The sequence below is a fragment of the Acanthochromis polyacanthus genome, chromosome 13 (genome assembly GCF_021347895.1).
Source record: "Acanthochromis polyacanthus isolate Apoly-LR-REF ecotype Palm Island chromosome 13, KAUST_Apoly_ChrSc, whole genome shotgun sequence".
Classification (NCBI taxonomy): domain Eukaryota; kingdom Metazoa; phylum Chordata; class Actinopteri; family Pomacentridae; genus Acanthochromis; species Acanthochromis polyacanthus.
The window spans coordinates 38,837,968-38,859,392 of record NC_067125.1 but is presented as its reverse complement, the minus strand read 5'-3'; positions in this window follow the sequence as shown (position 1 = coordinate 38,859,392).

Here is a 21,425-nt window from a genome sequence, read left to right as displayed (position 1 = left end):
TGGAGAAGCGTGACTGGTCAGTCCAGAGAAGGCGTCTCCACTGCTCTAGAGTCCAGTGGTGGCTGCTTTACACCACTGCATCCCACGCTTTGCATTGCACTTGGTGATGTACGGCTTGGATGCAGCTGCTCATCCATGGAAACCCATTCCATGAAGCTCTCTGCTGAAGCTCTATTCTTGAGCTAATCTGAAGGCCACATGAAGTCTGAAGGTCTGTAGCGACTGACTCTGCAGAAAGTTGGCCACCTTTTGGCACTGTGGGCCTCAGCATCCGCTGACCCCACTCCGTCAGTTTACGTGACCTACCGCTTTGTGGCTGAGCTGCTGTCGTTCCCACACACTCCCACTTTCTTATAATACAGCTGACAGTTAGGACCGAGGAAATATCACGACTGGATTTGTTGCACAGGTGGCATCCTATCACAGTTCCACGCTGGAATTCACTGAGCTCCTGAGAGCGACACATTCTTTCACAAATATTTGTAAAATCAGTCTGCATGCCTAAGTGCTTGATTTTATACACCTGTGGCCATGGAAGTGATTGGAACACCTGATTATGATTATTTGGATGGGTGAGCCAATACTTTTGGCAATATAGTGTATGTAGATATGTATATATCAATAAAGTGATTAACTTAAAAACAGTAAATTCACATTTAATTGTATTGGGATAATTCATTTACAACTGACAAAACAAAATTGACATTTTTAAATGACTTTAAAATGCATGAATTAATACATGACAAAAATCAGAAACTTGTAAATCAACAGGACAACAGCATGTAAACGGTAAATAAATAGACAAATTCACAAATAATGTAACAATAATTTTCAGTATGGAATTTAATTACAATTTTAATTTATCAAGCGTTTTCCTGTTTACTTTTCATTCATCAGACCACTTTCCGTTGCCAATTTATCATGAGATTAAACAAGAGATCTGTGTATTCAGACAGAAGTTTTTTGTTTATAATTGACTGATCTGTGGACACAGTGATTATCTTTAAAACCATTTCCTCTACAGTTTGTCACATAGTTGTAAACAGAGGATTTGATGGGTTAAATAACCCCCAAGCAAATACTGTGGTGAGAAAATTCTCCATTCAGGTTCACAAAGTACATTTATTGTCAGAGAGGGTGAAAGAGGCAACAGGTTTACATTAATGAGATGGACGTGGTGCAGGAGGTCAGATATCCGGCCAAACTCTCCACTCCTGAGTAAACCACAGGATGCCGTCCATTCAAACAGGCAGGCTGCTCTACGTTTCGTCCATGGCCTGTTTCCTCATCCTCATATTCTACTTTACATCGACCACCGGCGGTCATCGCTGATGTCTGACAGACAGATGTGTTTTGCAGGCAGCTGGTCTGGATGTGGTGATCCTGCAGGACGAAGGGACTGGGCGAGGTTGTCGTGGTAACATGTGATTCTGACACCAGGCTGTCGTCCCTTAACTCCTCCCACAAGTTACCTGCAAAAAGGAAAGGAAATGAACATTTAGAAGAGCACCACTAATCATTGCTCAGCAGTGATGCTCAACAAGTTGCTTCCCTGTCATTTCATACCAGAAGGTCGGAAGAATCACCTACTTTGGGATGCAAGTTTGTCTCAGTTACCTGAAGCAAAGTTTTCTGTCCATTTGTTTCTTTTAAGATGCTAATAGTGAAATAAAGTCAGGTCATAAGGGCACCCATATATTACGTTGAGTTAAATCTGATAGATCTTGAATCAGACTAAACTTTATCCTGTGAAATGTGTTTATACGTATGATTATAACTTTTCTTATTTCTTTATTTGCATGGCAAAAGAATACAAGCATCCAGCACATGACCGGTAATGAGTGCAAATTATGTTTGCATCAGTGGAAAATTAGCTAAAGCAGACATTTGATGCAAATCCATTTTTATTATTGCTTTTGATCATAATTTCCTGTCCTCAGTGTGTCTCAGTACCCACAAAATATGAGAAAAGAGCATCTCCTCATGTCTTTCAATTTTTTTTACATCAATTAAAAGTGTTTCTCAATGAGCTGTGGTAGTTGAGACATCACAGCAGGGCTAAAAACATGGATGTTAAACGCGTGATCAAAATTAACAATTTGTGCAGTATTTTGAGCTGAAACTTGTAATACACCATCTGTCCCAGACTTCTATTAACCCTCCTGTTGTCTTCATTTACGAGCACAAAAATATATTGTTTTCGTGTCTGAAAAAAATCCAAAAATTCAGCAAAAAAATTCCCCAAATATCACAAAATCTGAAAAACTTTTAGGAAGAAAATTCCAATAACTCCTTAAAAGTTTTATTTTTAAAAAAATCCCCCAAATTGGCCGAGAAAATTCTTGTAAATATTTTCACAAAATGAGTAAAAATCTTTTTAAAAAAGTGAATTACATCTATATCAGTAAAACTTCTATTTTCTTTTAGAACGTTCGCTAAAAAAATCAACCAAAATTCAGCAAATCTTGCTGGTGACCTGTCCAGGGTGTCCCTTGCCTTCACCCGAGTCAGCTGGGACAGACTCCAGCACCCCCCATGACCCTAGTGAGGATAAAGCGGTGGATAGAGGATGGACGGATGGATTTTCAAACTAAAACAGGTCAACTTTGACCCGCAGGCCGACACGGGGGTTACCTTATTAAAAGTGAGACATCATGGGACCTTTAAACTGGTCATTTTTCACAGAAGACATTTAAATGTCTCACATTAGGAAAAACATGGGTTTAAATGATAATATGAAGGCCAAAGAAATTCATAAAATATCATTTAGTTGTAGTTATATATAAATACTCTGTTTTCTTATCATAAGTCATAAAAAGAGTTCTGAGTAACAAAGAGGAACAAAAACACAAACAAAACACTTCATCAATTGAAGCAGAGTAAGTAATACAATGGAAGGAAAAGAAGTAAAGAAGTGTGGGGGATAGGTAAGACAGAGCTGTGGGGGTCTGCTAATCTAAAATGTTTGCTCTGCAACATCTAGTGTGAATAAGACGGAGCAGGTGGGAGATTTCTCACTAAGAAGAATAAGCCGGTAATGCTGAAGATGCCATTAGATCTGATTGATGTCTGGATGCCCTGCTGTTGCTACAGACAAATCTAAATATTCCTGTAAAAGCGATATTTTTGTTAAAGATGTATTTATCATGCTGGTTGTGATGGCCGTGCCGACAGCCACACAAAAGGTTGTAGCATCCACTCACCCACAAACACTGTTCCTGTCACATGTTTAGTTACTTTGAGTTGCAGTCACTTAAAGTACAACACGCAGTTTGTATAAAATTGGTTTATTAGCACACATTTGGTTTACGTTGTTCATCATTTTGCTATTTGTTTGTAGTAATTCATTTCTCCTTTATTTGTGCTACTTTACTGCTGTGTGGCATTTCCTGCTTGAACAGACAAAAAATGGGGCTGAGGGCGGAGCAGGGCTTTTTGCTGAAGTCCCTCACTGACCAGACCAAGAGCTTTTACATCACAGGCGGATCAGGGTTTCTTTTAGTTCGGTTTAGTTATTGTGTATATAGTTTCCCCCTGTGTGTTAAATGTGGTCTGATCAATCTCTGTATGTGTTGCCCAGTGTCTCATTTTGACAGGTCTGCTACTTGAGTTGGTGTTTAGGTTTTGTCAGGCTTATTTTCAGTAGAGTTATGTTTTGGTGACCTCATTTAAGGAGTCTACAACTTTGATTTAGTCATTTGTTTTGTGAAAGCTACTTTTGGAAAATAAATCCTTCCTTTTTTGGAACTTTAAACTTGTGTGTTTTTGTGCTTGACGGCTTGGTCCACGTCACTGAGTATTATTTTGTCATATGAAGACATAATATAAAGCCTTTCTTGAGATAAATTTGCTTATGAAATCATTATTCCCTGGATTATGTAGCAAGCAAGAAAACAAACATGTCAGTGCTCTTCTGTGAACTGTTTCTAAATTACCTTAAACATAACTTTTGTATTCCTGTGTTTGCTTATCCTCAAATGAACTGAGAAAACAGTATATCAGCCATGAACATACATCCGTCAGTATTTAATGTGAATATCTACAGAAATTTGAATTAAACGGTACAAATCATTACGAATTCAATCACACAGCAACATGTTTCCCGCTGTTTTATTTTAGTTTCTTATCATTTTGTCCCTGTTTGACTGTCTTACCTTGCAGCTGCAGGTCAGTCAGACTCGGGTTCAGCGTATCGACATCATAACTGGCTTCTCCCTCCAACAGCAGGTCCTGCATGCTCCTGGGCCCAACGCTGTACTCAGCCTGTAGGGTGCCGTTGTAAAGAGGCGGCATCTTCCCAGCCATGGGAGAGTTCAGATTTGCAGTGGCTGACTGCTGTCCACAGGGTGAATACAGGGCGAAGGAGCTGTTTGGATGAGCATCAGGAGGGGGAAGATAACAGGGTTGCTGAGGTTGAATATGTGGATATTGTGAACGGCGAAAGGGTTGGCAGGCTTGTCGAAGCCGGGTACAAGACGATGAGGCGATGCTGTAGATGGGAGCCACTCTGGATAATAATGCTGGACTGGTGTAAGATGGCAAAGACCTGAGTTTGTCCGGTCTTTCTCCCAGAAGGCGATCAAGCTCTTCTGTCGAAAGAGCAACTTTTGAGTCAAATAAGGTGTACTAAAATGACTGTCCGGCTGTCATAAATTTAAAATCAGACATTTATACACAATAAAAACTTCAACTGTAATATTAATAATAATCTTCTGAGAAGCATTGTTTCCTCTTCTTTTGATAAATATTCTAACCCACCTGGTCTCGCCATGCTCCTGCGAACAGTGACGGGGTCTTTGCGACGCCACTTGTGCAGCTCTTCCTGCATTTTCTCCACCTTGGCTGGGTTCAGAGCCCACAGACAACCTTTACGAGAAGTGCTCCCATTTTTGTTCTCCACCTTCTCAAAGCACTTGTTCAGGGACAAGTTGTGCCGCACAGAATTCTTCCATCCATCAGGAGCTGTCTGAACACAGACAGGGAGAGAATGCTTCGTACACATCTTAAACCACTGGGCTGCCAGGAGGCCTCAAATTAGTTTTCCTACTTAAAATATCAAAAAAAATCATGAAAAATGTCAAATATATCCTAAAATATATAACCAGTGATATTTTTAAATAACTTACTTTGTCCAAAAACAGTTCAAAACCCAAAGTCGATTCATCATATCCTGTCAGGTCCATATTAAAAATATTTAGACATCTGCACAATTTTCAGCATTCAGCTCTCTACCCCACCACAGTGGATTTGAAATCAAACAGTCATGATGTGCTTTAACTGCAGATGTTCAGCTTTAATTTGAGAGCATTTACATCCAAACCAGGTGAACAAGTGAAGGAATTACAACACATTTTAGATGTGCCCTCCACCTTTTTAAGGCACCAAAAGTAACTGGATCATTGGCTGATCAGCTGTTCCATGGTCAGATGTGTGTTATTCCCTCATTCTGTCATTTACAAGGAGCAGATAAAAGGTCTAGAGTTCATTTCAAGTGTGGTATTTGCGTCTGGAATCTGGCGAGGTCAGCTCTGAATATGAAGTCCAAAGCAGTGAAGCAAGCCATCATTAGGCTGAAAAATCCAAATGAATTCATCAGAGAGATAAACATTTGGTGTGGCCAGATCAAATGTTAACTACATTCTTTCACGAAAAAGAACTCACTGGTGAGCTCAGCAACGCCAAAAGACCCGAATGACCATAGAAAACAAGTGTGGTGGATGACAGAAGAATCCTTTCAATGTTCAAGAAGAGCAATACAGCAGTTGACTAGATCAAGAACATTCTCCAGGATGGTGGCATATCTGTGTCAAAGTCAACCATTAAGAGAAGACTTCACCAGAGTGAATACAGAGTGTTCACCACAAGCTGTCAACCATTGGTGAGCCTCAAAAACAGGAAGGCCAGATTTGAATTTGCCAAAAAAACATCTAAAAATGTACAGAGCCAAAATGCTGAAAATTGTGCCAATGTCCAAATATTTATGGACCTGACTGTAGATATTTCAGACTGGACCAACGTGGTAGAAAACAGGCAAACAGACAGACAGAGTTTCAGTGTCTGTGTCTCAAACATTTCAGTTCAAATATTATGAGTTGTTACAAATGAAACCAGAAAACCCGGTCCTCCCTGCAGGGAATATTACAACATATATTAACTTTGCCACCATCTGGTCTCTCTGTGAAGAATATCTGCGTGCCAGAACAAATGTCAACTGAACTGAACTGAACTGAACTGAAGCTAAGTGAAACATACTTTACAATATTCAGAAAGTATCTACAATCAGCTTTTGCAAAATGCACCTGATTTTCCTCAGAGTATCACTTTAATCATCTGTCTCCTGTATTTTCTGGCCCTGCAGCCTGTATTTAATGTTACAGGCAGCTGTTTGGAAAGCAGCCATCTATACGGTGCCTTCTTGAATATGAATGGCAGTAAGCCTCGGAGCTCTTTCCAGAGGTGAGTCTCAACTCATCTGATGAGGAGGAATCCTTTGGAAAATGTGCAGTATTTGTGATGACCACAGTTCAAACAGAGGGCCAACCCTGCAGCTGCCTCTTTTAATTGACATTAATGCACTGGGGCATGAATTTATAAGAGATGGCATCTGCAGAAACCACCTTTTGAGCAAAATTAAATAATTATATCTCTTTGCTTTTCATTATCTAGTTTGATTTTCTGAATGGTTTAGGGTTTCTGGCCTAAACAGGTTCTTTCCAGCTGCAGGGGTGACAAAGAGTGCCGTTACTCATTAGACAGGTTTTATTCTGGTAATAAATGTCAACTGCAGTCGACACAAGTGGTATGGATGGCCTTTAACTTATAAGAAAACACTGGTCAAACCCGAAGTCTCAAGTTCAGAGAACTGCTAGAAGTGTTGCTGCAACCTTGTAAGCACAAACTTTCAGTCCATAAAGGTGATGGCCCAGATGTCAGTTCAGTGTTTGGGAATACATTTTGTGCTTGGCAAGTGATTCTTTAATTTGGTTCAAATCTGTGTGTGCGCTAAAGATGACATGCATTGTCATACCTTGAAATATGGGAAATGTTCGGTCATGAAGCTGTAGATCTCACTGACCGGCAGACTCCCTGTTTTACTGTTCTTCAGAGCCATGAAAATCAAGATGCTGCAGCGATGAAGAAGACATTTTCCATTAGCACCTAATTCAGATTTCTACAAGCAAAACACCACACATTTGCACTGTAAATCTGATTAATTTGATGATGATAATCATGTCACAATCCTAAGCATTGTTGATTTAAATGTATTTCTATTTGCTGAAGGTAGAGGAAAAAATATAAGAACGGTTAAATATGGTGAAGTATGGTGTACTGATACCTGTATGAGTAAATGGGCTTGGGATAGAGGGGCTGTGTGGTGCCCTCCTGGCGCGATGGAGTTGAGACACTTTGGAGAGAATATTTTGAGCTGCTGGACTGGTCATTATTCGGATACAATCTAGATGAAACCTGCAGAGAATCAACACACACACAACAGATAAAATCATGAGCTGACAGCAAGCAAATAACAATAAAGTTGGTGCAAACTACAGAATCAGAATGAGTTTTATCGCCAAATACGTTTCTTGCATACGAAGAATTTGTGTTTTGGTGCACAAAATTAAAAAGATAAAAACATTCAAAAAGCAAGTCAGTAGACAGTAAGTGCTACAAGACTAAGTGTAGCTAATCCAAGGTGCTATAAAAGCAGTAAAAAGGAACAGAAATGTTTACAATGTGCAGGAATGTGCAAATTATACACGTAAGAATGTAGCTTAGTATATGGTGCAAACAACGTGAGATGCACAAATGATTAATAATAATAATACTGTGGGCAGACATACTGTAACACCCTAAAATCAGAAATGCAATTCCAAATATCTACAACTTGTGTTTTTATTAATCATCTACAGACATCACATACGGGGGTGCGGCATGGCTCAGTGGGTAGAGTGGCCGTCTTGTAACTGGAAGGTTGCCGGTTCGATCCTCCTCATGTCGAGGTGTCCCTGAGCAAGACACCGAACCAAAAATTGCTCCTGGTGGGTTGTGGTCAGCGCCTTGCATGGCAGCTTCCACCATCAGTGTGTGAATGGGTGAATGTGACGTATCATGTAAAGCGCTTTGGATAAAAGTGCTATATAAATACAACCATTTATTTACATATTCTGCTGCAGTCCTCACGCACCTGTTGCAGTGAACTCGATGAACTGTAGGATGGATAACTTCGAGACAGAAAGCAGGAAGGCTCCGCTGGTACAGCTGGTAGCGCTGGGTATGAACTCTGCAGTGATAAGGGAAAATAAAACAAAACTGTTTAGAGAGGCCAACAAAATTTGTGCAATAGAGCTGCTCGGTTTAACTGAGGTTGTTGGCCTTTATGCTTTTACAGTGTCACTCAGTGCATTGCTCTGATGAAAACGTTGAATATAGCCACATAACTGAAATGCTTCAGTGTGAGCAGGCATGTGTTTGTTTAGGATGATTTGACAATAGCCTGTTGGACTTGTTAAGTCACCTTCCTGATGTCAACCTGAAAGTGTGAAGTGAAGCAGTGAGAGTAAACCTGAGTGCATTATAGGTCTAGACACCTGAATGTTGACGTTGTACTGCTCCCAGGATGTTGGCACCTCGTCGCTGTGCAGACAAGCTTCAGGGCTGCAAACCTCCTGCAGGCGGCTGTAGGGAGGAGAACACTGCTGGACACACCCTGCTGCCGCCACAGCTCCCTCGCTGAACTGTCGACGGTACGGGTGGAAGCGGTCAGAGTCGACCGGCCCTCGACCGGGAGCCGAGCCCGACCCTGAACTGGTGGCCCCATCAGCGCTGTGCCTCCTGTTGGCAGCTGTAGTCCTCAGGCTGAAGGTGTTGCTCTCCTGCTGGGTGGATAGCACATCATTCTCCTTGTTAGCCTGCGGTGTGATTGTCATTACATAATTACAGATGCAAATTACCATTTACATAACAGTCGAGCCAGCTTTGGGAGTGTGTAATCCTTGTCTCCACTCCTTTTTTTCAACAAAGATGAAAGATGATGCCGGGATACTCACTGGAAACCCCGAAGGCCAGAGCTGCCAAATCTGGTATCTTAAAGTAAATATATCTAGTCAAAACAGCACTGCCTCACCCTTTCAAACTGCCTCTAATTTGCATATTGACATGATAAAACCTTTATTTTGTGGCACAGGAACCTTTGTTTTGCCTGGCTAAGTGACAAAATGTGACTTAATTTCCCAAGAATGCAAAACTGGATGTTTCCAACCTTCAAAAACAGTCACCGAGGTTTCATATTAACCTTTGAATTAAGAGAAATTAGATTAGTATCAGGGCTCTTATGTGACTCCCTGCAAGAAAGCAAACAAGTACCGGTATATGATCTATTCTTTTAGGAGTAGTTGTTTTAACTATATATGTTCAAGATTTGTAATTAGTTTGCCTGAAGAAGGGTTCAAGTTTGGTGCATTCAGAAACAGTCCCTGCATTCAGTCCTGCTCATGCTTAGAAGCAGCCTGAAAACAGAGTTAGGGCTGATTTACTGTTTCCAGTGTTACATAGTAAAAGGTTGTCCTTGGGTTGAAACATAAAATGCCAGCGGCAGCAGCTCAGTACCTGTGATTCTGTCATCTGCTGGCAGCAGGTCCCACAGGGCTCACAGGTGTGGAGGCCGACCTGAGGGGCTGATGATTGAGACTTGCTGCTGCTGTGGGAGTGTGACATCCTGCACCAGAATCTGCTCCTGCAAAGAAATAAAAAAGAGGGGGAAAGCCTCATCAGTAGGGGCTTCAGTTCAATGTAAACATTACACAAAGACGTGGGAGCAATGGATTGGAAACACATTTATTTTCATTCTTGCTGTGTGTTGCATGTAAACATTGATTCTATGTTCAAATTTTTGTGAAAAATACAACATGCAAAAATAATAACAGCAGCCTACTAGCAACTGCAAAGTTCATAAACTCAGATGGGGATCATTACAACTATTTCTGCTCCACTGTCTCTGATCTGCCAGGTTTTTTTACAGCTTGAAATATGGATATTTATAAAGATATTCAATGGGTCGGTATGCATTATATTGCTGTTAATGTGTTCACAGATTGGACTTTTCTTTACCGCTGCATTTTTTTCCATATTTCAATACACCCAGCATCAGAGACTGTTTGATCTACTTGTAGAATCTTGCAGATTCTGAATCAATGATATAACCGTGAAAATCTCAGCCTTTTATCTTTAATGGTTACTGAGATATTGCCTGAAATTCCAAAGTACTATAAAAAATATTGTTACACGCCGGGGTATTTGAACCCAAAAGCAGACACTCAGAGGCAGGTGGAAACGCAGAAAGGACTTTAATTTAACAAAAACCCAAGGCTAACCAAAAAAGGCTCCGTACAGGAGAAACTCAAATAAAACCAAACAGGGCTCAGCCTAAACAAGGGCAATGAACACAAATAGGCCACGATAGGGTCTATAACTAAGAAATTAACAGAAAGATTTACAACTAAACAGTCCAGGAATCGGGAGCTGGGCAGGACAGGACAGAGCCGGGGGAGAGTCTGGAGCAGACGGGGAAGTCCAGAGCAAGTCAGACAGGTGTATTCCGAGCAGATGTGTCTCAGGCAGGTGAACCACAGGCAGTGACCCAGCAACCAGTGGTGGAGGGAGCCAGGCTTTAAATGCTGCTGATTGAGAATTAGGGGCAGCTGTGCTCCTCTGCCTTTCAATCAGCCACAGCTGACAGCTGGCCAGAGCACTGCACAGGGGAGGGAGGGGCCATGACAAAAACTGCTGAAAGTGGCCAGTGTAGAAAAAAAAAATCTAAACTTTATCATGGAAAGTGTTTGATATATCAATCTAAAATTTCATATATACTATTTTAAATTATGTAAAAAAAATAAAAAATAAAGCTTTGAGCAAATTAAAGACGGTTAGGCAGAAGGCCTCTTATGATTTGAGATGGAGTAACTCCTCTCTTGATAGTTTAATCTGTACAAAAACATAAGTTGTTGATAGCATGTGGAGAACCAAGTTATCTGTTTCCTCTTGATCCCAGTCCTCCAGTTTAATGCCAAGCTAAGCTAACAGACTGCTGCCGGCAGCACCAGATGCAGCAATCTCCTTATCTGACTCTCATCCAGAAAGCAAAGAAGCAAATTTGTCAAGCAGCTCCTGTAAGTTGTGAAACTGATTTGAGGAAAACTCTAGTGGCTAATGGTGACATTTGAGTTCTGTTGCTGTTACCACATAACAGGAAGCGATAATGGTAAGTTTATGTTCACTGATCCTTAGAGATCATATCTTCTGAGTCATTAGTCTGCTGTAAATCTGTGAGATACACGACCCTGCGTCCTCTGACAGCATGAGAGCAGGTGTGGGAACAGTTGAGTTCATTTTCAGTGCCGCTACATTAAAACCACCAAACTCTGACATCGGTGGACGTACAGGGGCCCTTATCTGACTGAGTGTTGAAGACGTGTTATCTGATCCCAGCGGAGGTGAGACACACGTGGCCCTGCTTCCAGTAAAGGTAACCTCAGCCCCGACATAAACCAAGCTCATTAAAAGTGCCAACAAACCATGGCTGTTAGGTCACGTAAAGCCAAATAATGCTGAGGCAGAGAAAGTGGAATCCCTGGTGATGTGTGTGTAAGAGAAGGAAGTAGCAATCGTGGCTCTTTCTGTTCAGATCAAAAGAGGCTAAAGTGTCGTGGTGAAAGTTGAGAGATTTATCATCACTGCAGCAACAAACCCTCTCATTTGGTTGACAGACACACTGACACCAGCCAGAACAAATACACTTACAGTAAGAGAAGTAGGAGCTCAAGCAGTGCTGACAATGTGAGTCCTTTATAAGAAAAAGGAAGAAAGTACCCTAAAGATTGTTAAACAACACATTTTTTACTGCTGCCACGCTTACATTTTTCTAAAGTTTTTTTAAAAGCTGAGTTAAAGCTTTAATATACCTGCACTGTAATGTTCCCGTGCAAATAGCAATAAAATGCTGTTCTGTTGGAATTGTTTGTAGAAACATTTAACTTGCTTCCAAAGTTGCATCTCTTTTAATAATCCAAAAAACAATGCTCTTTATAAATATGTATGACATTACTAAAACTTTGTAAAAAATAAAAATAAAAAAAATAAAAAATGATAAAAATACATAAACAAAAATAAAACAGGTTAACAGGGAAACTGTTTTCAGTGTTTCATATTTTAACTAATACATTATTGCTTGTATAGAGAAAACATATTTTCATCTACCTGGATGAGGATGCTCAATCACAGCTTGCAAATCTGTTTTTTTTTTTTAATCCAGATGGTTGAAAAGTCTTCAAGATTTTAAAAAGTACTTCAAAACATAAAATAAATGTTATCAATATTGCAGGATGCTTTTTTGTTTGTATGTTTCTCTTATTGTTGATGCTATTAAGAATGGCACAGCTTGAAATTAGTACATGGTTCACATGAGAGGACTGATTTTATAGAATAAATCAAGTCAAAGGTTCACGTAAGGTTTCTGCTTTCAGTCTCCATCACTTATTTGACACTATTTGGTGCAATACAAACACCCACTCTCCTAATTGTAGGTTGAAAGCATAGTAAAAATGCTCTCACATTCCTCGACAGCTGTCAACAATCTTAGGAGTGGTTCTTTCTCCAGCGGCTTCAGCCAAAATATGCTACGAACTAATCCTCTTTTAAGTACGTGAATGAAAGTATTCATATAGAACCGATCAACAGCAGATGTCACATGTCTGAATCAATCATCATACATCTTTTGCTCTCTGCTTTACTTAATTATTGACAAAGTTGGCCATATTTGCCCTTAACAGCATTGGGACAGTTCAATGTGTCATATTTACAACTGCGAGGCTGAACAGAAAAAAGAAACATTGGAAGGTCAGTTTAACAGCAACACCTGCATTAGCATTTTAAATATTTGGCCATTTCATTCAATGGACATGCAATATTTAGCATTTCACTGAATTGTTGTTTTAAATTATTGGCACAGATATTAAGAAAAAATAGTAAGTAATTATTTTAGGTCTATTAAGGCTTTTGTAATTTTGATGCATGGAAGCAGCAGATTCTAGCCTAGCCGTGCTAGACCCAGCTCTGAAGACACAAGGGTCTAGGAACTCTCGACAGGGAGGGAGGCGGGCTAAAAGGTTGTCTATCAAATCACTCTGCAGCAATTGGGTAGGTATACAACCAATCAGCACAACGAATAGGCTGACGTAGTTCCTAGAGCTCTGGAAATCAGAGGATGCGGTAGTTCGGTGAAGCCTTATTTATACAGTCAATGGGTGAAGCTCAAGTATATTACAGACATGTTAACAGAAAGATTATTCAGAGTCGGTGCTAATGGAGCTCAACGACTGTTGTTGTTTTTGTTGTCGACCCTGGCAGAGAATTAAATTCGTTGCTGTGGGTTGTCTAGCGCGGCTAGGCTAGTTGTTTCCGGTTGTTTCTGTCAGAATCGTCGCACCTCTGTCGTCACTTAGTTACGCCCGCCTTCTGACTCTACACTTCATGGTGATTCGTCGGCCAGTTTTAGGAGAATCCAACCTCGAGCCTTATGGAGGGTAACGAGACCCACCCTGGCAGAGAATTAAATTTGGTGCCGTGGGTTGTCTCGCGTGGCTAGGCAAAGCAGAATATATTTTAAATAAAAGAAAAATTGTATTTGTTGTACTCATTCCTCCTGTTTATGTTGACCATGAAAACACACACTTCTGGTGCGCTTCAGTCGAAGACACGGAAACAAAATCCAGGGCTTGGCTTGTGCAAAACTGTATTCAAAATTCTATGTGACCCTAAAATGACACTTAACCTTTTTGAATTTGTCAAATCAAATAAATATTTCGTCAAAGCAACAAACATTTTAGTGCTAAAAAGTCTCTAATTTCACTTTTAACTTTACAATAGTCACCCACTGGATCTTTAAGTACCGACTAAAGTAGTACTACAGTCATTTACAACCAATTACCATCGTTATGCTACTCGTACTTCTTCACTATTACATGGTTTATACTTTTTTCCACAGCTGTCAAAAATAAAACTACCTTTCAGTACGTACAGTAATAAAAATAGCTCCACCTCATCCAGCTACAGCAGTAAACTACAGCTTACAATGTAACAGTGAGAGACCACACACTGCTGTAGTATTTTTACGTTTGATGCATGTTTGTTTTGTTGATTATACTTTTTTTTAAAACTTTGGATGACACTGCATTCTTCTTCCAGCCCTGAATTTGAAACCTCCATAAATCATGGCTCTGTTAAATAACATATTTAACAGCTGCATGTCAAGTTAAAAATGTTTTTTGTAAGTCAAGCGCAGTCTGTCTGTGGTATTCACATCAGTTGAACCGTGAATAATTGCTTCCTATGAAGTGATTCTGACCACATTCTCCATCGATTGTGTGCCGAGAGCCTCACCCCACCCTTAAATGTCTCATGTCACATTTTCCTGTGATCTCCTGCAGTAACACGACCAAGTCCTAATATGCAAATTTCATTCTTTGAGTTTTGATGTTGTAACAGAGCCAGTGCCAACCTCTGTCGTTGTGGTTTTTAAAAAAACAAAACAATCAGGCACCATAAAAGAAAGTCGACAAGTTGCAGACAAGACAGTGCGGCTGCTACACATTCAGATCTTATCAATATGATTTGAACACATTAACAAACGCTCATGGTTTGGCCAAAGATAGAAGGGTAAGATATTTTTAGTTGCAATAGAGAATCAGCCGTCAGATGTCAGGTGGGATTAAAAACACTGAGTGTGAATAACTCACCTGCTGCATGAGGTGCAAAGTGGCATTTTAGAAAATAATTTGCGCTCTTTTGACTTTTTTTTTTTTATCATTTGTGATAAAATCAAACAGACAGTTGACCGCTGACAGCTTTATATGCTCATTTTGTCTCAGTTGAACCAAATCTGATCACTGACTGAAAGACAGCAAATAAAAATGTTTAACTTCTTTATGCTGCAGTGACATAAATGCTTATCAAGACACTTTGCGTATATTACATAACATTTCTGTTTTTTTATGTTAAATTAACTTTTGATTTGAAACATGTCATTGCAAGCCAGTTCAGGAGTTTGGAGCACACACGTCATCTGTCAGGATCAGCGCAGCGATCAGCGCGGTATCTCACCGGCTTCACATGTTTGAGCCGCTCATTGTCGTTGATGGCTGCTGTTGTCAGAACACGTGAGCAGGTTTATCTGTTCATTTCAAGCTTTATTGTTTGCATTGTATACTGATATGAGAAGGCTGCCACTCAAACTTCAGAGAGATTAGGCAGCATTCAGTTCCCACAGTGACACTGCCAACAGTACAGAACCAACAGCTGAGCACTGTACTGGGTCTCTAAGTTACGGTGTAAACATTAAATAAATAAAACTGTATTTTAGAGCAAATATCATAATTATATTATACATATTAGTAATTGCAAAATAAACTCACCTAAGTTCAGGATCCAGTAGCTGCACACACTCTCTCTGTGTCTCTTCTTAGTGGATCTGTAGTTCCAGTCAGATTCTCTCATTCAGTGCTGCAACCTCCGCTGACACCTGAAGTCCATTTCCCTCGTGGATGTGTGCACGCCTAGCCTCCTTCACCCTGACAGTGAGACACTTCTGTTAGATTGACTGTCTAAATGTGTATGGAAATGGTTGATGGGTTGGTTTCAGATTTTGGCAGCTCAGAATATCATCCTCATTTTGTGCATGTGTGTGCGTGTGTGTGCGTGTGTGTGCGTGTGTGTGCGTGTGTGTGCGTGTGTGTGTGTGTGTGTGTGTGTGTGTGTCTACGAATGGCACTCGTCCAACCGAGCCAGCAATAAGATATACAGAAAGAAAAACCTGCTGCAACAGGTTCCAAAAGATCTACTGGTGCAGTCATTGGCAGCTGGCAGCACTCTCTTCCTCCTTACATCAGTCTTTCTTTGCCTGGCTGAATGGTTTCTTGTCTGAATGGGACATAAGATACACTACTGATCACAGCCAGTGGCAGAGAGCAGGCAGCGTGCCCTGCTTTCTGAGCTCGCCCATGGCAAAGGCTGTCTTAAATATGATCTAGTTTCATTTAACTGTTGAGTATTCAAACAAACATGGGCACAGGTAAACACAGGCAGGGTCATTTCTGAGAGAACACATGCAGCAAAGCAGATGTAGCAAACAAACCCAAACAGCGCTGGATGTAAACTGAAGCAGTCAATCTGGAAATTTCAGTTTCCAGTGTGGCGACTAGCAGTTAGCGTCATAACTAATGGACATACCCACCAATCAGGCTGTTGCAGTCTGCGAGATGTGAGGTCAAGCTAATCTCAGAACCAGAGGGCAGCTCCTACGCTCATTTTAAGATGCTCCATGTGGGCGTCTAGTTTTCTCTTGAGAGGTTTAAACTTGAGCTCTTCACTGAAACATTTACGGTGACCGTATAAGCGCGAAGAGAGAGGGAGGCAGAGTAATGAAGGAGCAAGTGAGAGAGGGAGTAGAGGTATGTCAATACAGGTAGATTCTTATCCTATCCTCCCAATGAACCAGGAACAGCAGCAGAGTTAGCTCGTAGCTATACCTTAAACAAACCCTGTCCTCAGTGAGAGGGTGAGGCAAAACAACAGAGGATTAATTACAGATTGAATAAACTCTTGTGTTACAGTGCAAGGCCTCTGCAGAGCGAAGCCACTGCCGAAGGCTCTTTCTGCCAAAGATGGAGTTCTTGAGGAGGGAGTAATGTGGGAACAGATTCCAGGGGGCTCTTCAAGTGAAAGTCTCATTGTCCTCTGAGAAATAATTGCTCCAGTACTGAGGTGTTCTCAGTTGCAATATCATGTTTTCCAGAGCTACAACATGTTATTGGCCTTTTATTTTTTTTACAGTAAAGAAGCTGTGTTTTCCGGTGCCGCTCTGATTAGTCAGAAAGTGTTTACGATCTTGAATCAGCACACACCTCTGTGAGACACATCCTTTAAAAATGTGGTCCAAAATAAGAAATGAATCATAGCACGATGACAGGTATTTTTTATGTCTCTGTATGTGCTTTATTTTCTGTTATATGCAAATCAGCATCTCGTCAGTGTTATTCAATCAGTCTGCATAAATCAGTCAAATCAAAAATTGTGGCACCACTATCAATATCTAATAAATCAGTTTTACAAAGTATACCAAACTAATTATTTAAGTTAATTATTAAATTAATACTTACAACCACAATTACCACATCAGCTTTGATTTTTTTGAGTTTTACAATTGCCGTCTGGTAAAACAGTCTCCACTCATTTTGTAATAACCCTGCTGCCAAAATTTCAGTATGACGTAATCATGGGTTCATAGCTGAAGCTTTAAATTATCCCACCACCCTCTGAACAGCAACACCAACTCTGCATGTTTTTAAGCTACAGACCCACAAAAACTACATACCTACTCTTTTATTTGAGAATTTTCCTTTTTTTAAAAAAATTTCATGACTAAATACAATGTTTTGCTTCTGGCAATTTTGATATCTAAGTCTGCTGTTCCTCTTTTGTTTTGGTTTTAATTTTATTAAGAAAGATTTTAACCATCTGAACCCCATACCCACCCGCCAATTCGAAAGTCATGTTTTAAAAATTACGGCATTTATCGTAAACAAAAACTCTAAAACAAGAGTCAACAAGAGACCGAGAGAAAAATAGAACATACTTGAATAAAAAAATAAAAGCAGCAAGGCCAGAACAGGTAACACCTGTGGGAAATTCAACTTTAGTTTTAAATTTTAAAAACAAAATGTTTTATGGAATTCCAAGTTTGTTATATTGAGGTCTCTCTATTTGTAGCCATAGTTGTGCTGCTTCCAATTAGGGCTGCAGGACTTGTGAGAGGAGTAAAAAATGCCCAGGAACTGCTTGGAGTTCAGAAAGACCCTTACATAGTTTGTTGAGAAACTGTCATGCAACAAAGGTCAGGCTCTTGATCTTGTTCTCACCAATGACTTTTGTCTAGGAAAAGTCGGTTTAGCAGATTTTGCACTGTCCAAACAAAAGGCTGTTCCTGTTAAGGTTCCACCCGTTCTAAACTGTTCCAGTGTCAATCTACCTTATTACAGTTGTTAGGACCCAGTCAGGGGAAGAATTTCTGAATTATCTTGAAGATAAAGTTTTAGCAGTCATGCAGCTTACTTCCCCAGACTCTTGTGTGCTCGACATAATACCATGCCCACACTGCCAACTCATTTTCAAGAAATCTGTCTTCAAAACCTATTAGACACTGGTGAACTTATAAATCCCTCCACAGTTGAATGTATCCCTACATGTTTTGTTTTTAAAAAAAATAAGTTATTGAGACAGTCGATCCAGATATGTCAATTATAAATCATTTCTTTTTCTCTGGCATATTTCCCTATTATTTTAAGCATGTCACTGTCGATCCACTTATGGAGAAAGCTGGTCTTGATCCTAGAGCTGACAGTAATTTCAGAACTACCATTTTTATATAAAATGATTGAACAAATTGTCTCCATACAACTGACCGCTTTATGAATGAGAATCAGGTCTCTTGCAAATTCCAACCAAATTTTTGGACTTTTCATAGTATTGAAACTGCTCTGGTTATGGGTCCCTAACGAGCTACTGATCGCCTTACATGTAGGTCTTTACTCTGTTTCAATTCTCCTCAATCTTACCTAAGCCTCTGACACCACTGAATAAATTGACATAAACTTTATCCAAACTCCGTCTGGAATCTTTTATTGGTATCAGTAATGTTGATCTATAAGGGCATTCTCAGCAGAAACTGGTAGGGTATCTTCTTCTTCCACTCAGCTGTGGAGTTCCACAGGGCTCCATTCTGGGCCCTTTATTATTTATAAGTTGGTTGGGGTACTGGTCAATTAGCCGGCAGATCCACCAATGGAATCACCAATGAGCATGCTGGAAAGAGTTGTGTTCTGAATTTGCATGTAGTCCTTGCTGATAAAGCTGCAGCTTGTTGCCAGTTTGCTCCTGTTGTTTGTAGAATTAGCTTGCAGACTCCCGCTGACACTGACTAAAGTTGTCTATGTAGACACTCGGTCATCCAGGGCATGGTAATCCTATGAGCTTCAAGTCTTCTTGTTCTTGAAGGTGTGACACCTTACCTTTAGAGGTATCTTTAGTTCTAAAGGACCAATGGGGAGACTAAGGAATATGTTGTTGTCTATAACAACTCAAGACATACGTAGTTGTGAAACTGCCGGTTGAGAGATGACTCAAGATGTTAATGGTGAAAGTTTCTGGGGATATATATAAAGGCTGCATTGGAAGTACCTGATAGTTGGTGTAGCAGACCCCCTCTGCTGTTAGCTGGCTGCTAACAGAACTGGTTTACACCCTGTTAGCATCGTGGACCGGGCAACAAGGGATCTTCAGGCAGGTTCTTGTGTAGTGGTACAAGAGTTTGGTGCGTCTCCACAGAAAAGTGAGGTCCCAAAGGTCTGATTTGAGAGATAAGTCTGGTAAGACCTGGGTAAGAAAGATGACAATAGGAGATCTGTGCTCTGATAAATGATCTAGTTCATCACGTTAAATGGAGCGGCTGGAGGAGCAGTGGAAGTATTTCATTTTAAAGTACAATTTCAGCATAAATCACACAAATTAACAAATTCACCCATGTAGTTCCATGTAGTACCTCTGTCAACTACATGGAATGTACACATGCTGGCTCAACTGGTATGAAGAGACCATCTGGTGATAAATCACAGCAGCCAAAATGCTATTATTATTATGTTGTTGAATATTCAGTCCTCGTGGGTCAGACCTCACTTGTCTGTTAGTCAGCCTTCAATTTGATTTTAAAGACACAGCTGCAAAGTTTTATGGTTGGGTCAGTTACAGTTGCAAGACGACGCGACGGACAGACAGATAGACATACATGCCAAAATACTCAAAACCACCCCTCTGGTAGCTCCTGTTACAGTTGGTACTTGTAGAACAACATTCTACATTTCTAAATAATTGTTTCCCAGCTTCAAAACTACTGGATGGACTGTCATGACAATTGATACACGCTGATTATTTAATTACTTTGATTACACCTTAATTTTTTGAGTATCATCAGACCAAGTTTTTGATTTGTCCCATTTTGAATAAAAATGATTTGTTGTCGACTTGTTTCTTTCATAAATTTGTGTTGTGAGTGACACCAACAATACATTCACTATCGCTTATGTCAGTTTATTTGCCACAAAACTTAACTCAACACAGCATGGCAACAGGTCAAGCATGAATCCATGCAGAATCAACACCTCACTTAAAGTTTTCATAAAAACTGACCATAATCACATTATGAAGATAATAACTTGTCAGCTAAGTGTAAGAAACTTGCCAACATAGAGGACAGACAAATGTGGGGAAAAGGGGATAAAAATGCAAAAAAGTTTTCAACAACAAATCCTCAGATGTTGAGACTGTGATATTTACCCGTCTGGTTACTAAGATAAATCTAATCAACAAATAGTTCACACTTGCGGCACACCTCTTCCATGGAAGCTGTCACTGTGAAGAATGTAGCAGCACCAAATGCAAATTAATCTTTATCTGGAAAACAACATAGTTCTATCACAATACTCCTCCTTTGTTGCCCTAAACATTACAGATCTGTAATCTTTACCAGTTGGGGAATATCTGAATGTTGGCTTTTCCTTCACAAATTTAGTGTTTTGGCAGCATGCCCTCACATTTTCTATGACAATAGAAAGTTGTTTGTTTACTTTGCTTCTAGACAATGCCTGAGCAGCATCTATTTTGGCTACTTTTGTTTCCGTCAACTATTCAAGGAATTACCTTGCTAAAGGCTTTTGCACAAAACTACATCTAAACATTTCTCAGTTATTAAAAAATATTAAGGAGAATGTCTTCCACTAGACAGCTGGTTTCATTTTTATTACTTTCATGAAACTTCTGATGATTTTTGTCAATAAAAATAGATTTGTAAATCAGGGAATATGTGTAAGTTAAAGTCAAATTCCTCATTTAAAATCTTCAGAAACAGTGATTTATGAGTGTCTTTTGATAAGTCAAAGTAAAACATTCAGAATCCCCGAGGCAGCAAGCTTTATCCCTGAGTTCTTCACCTTTTTGGCTCAGGGTGAGGTTATATAAATCCCGTAATTACTTCTCCTGTCCCAAGGATATTTAATAATAAAATGTGCAGCTGTCTGTGCAAACTAAGTATGTTACAGTCACAATTTCTGTGTCATGAATAGCTAATAAAAACACAACTAGAAATGCAAAGCGCAGTCAAGTCAGGAAGTTTTCCAGGGAGTGATCTGCTCTATGTCAACAGTTCTTGCATGTGGTCAGTAACTTATGAATGACACAAATACTGACAATCCACCAAAACTTTGAAGCTGAAAATGTAAAAGTCACAGATCAAATTGAGACTTAGCTGATGTAAAAGCCATTCACAT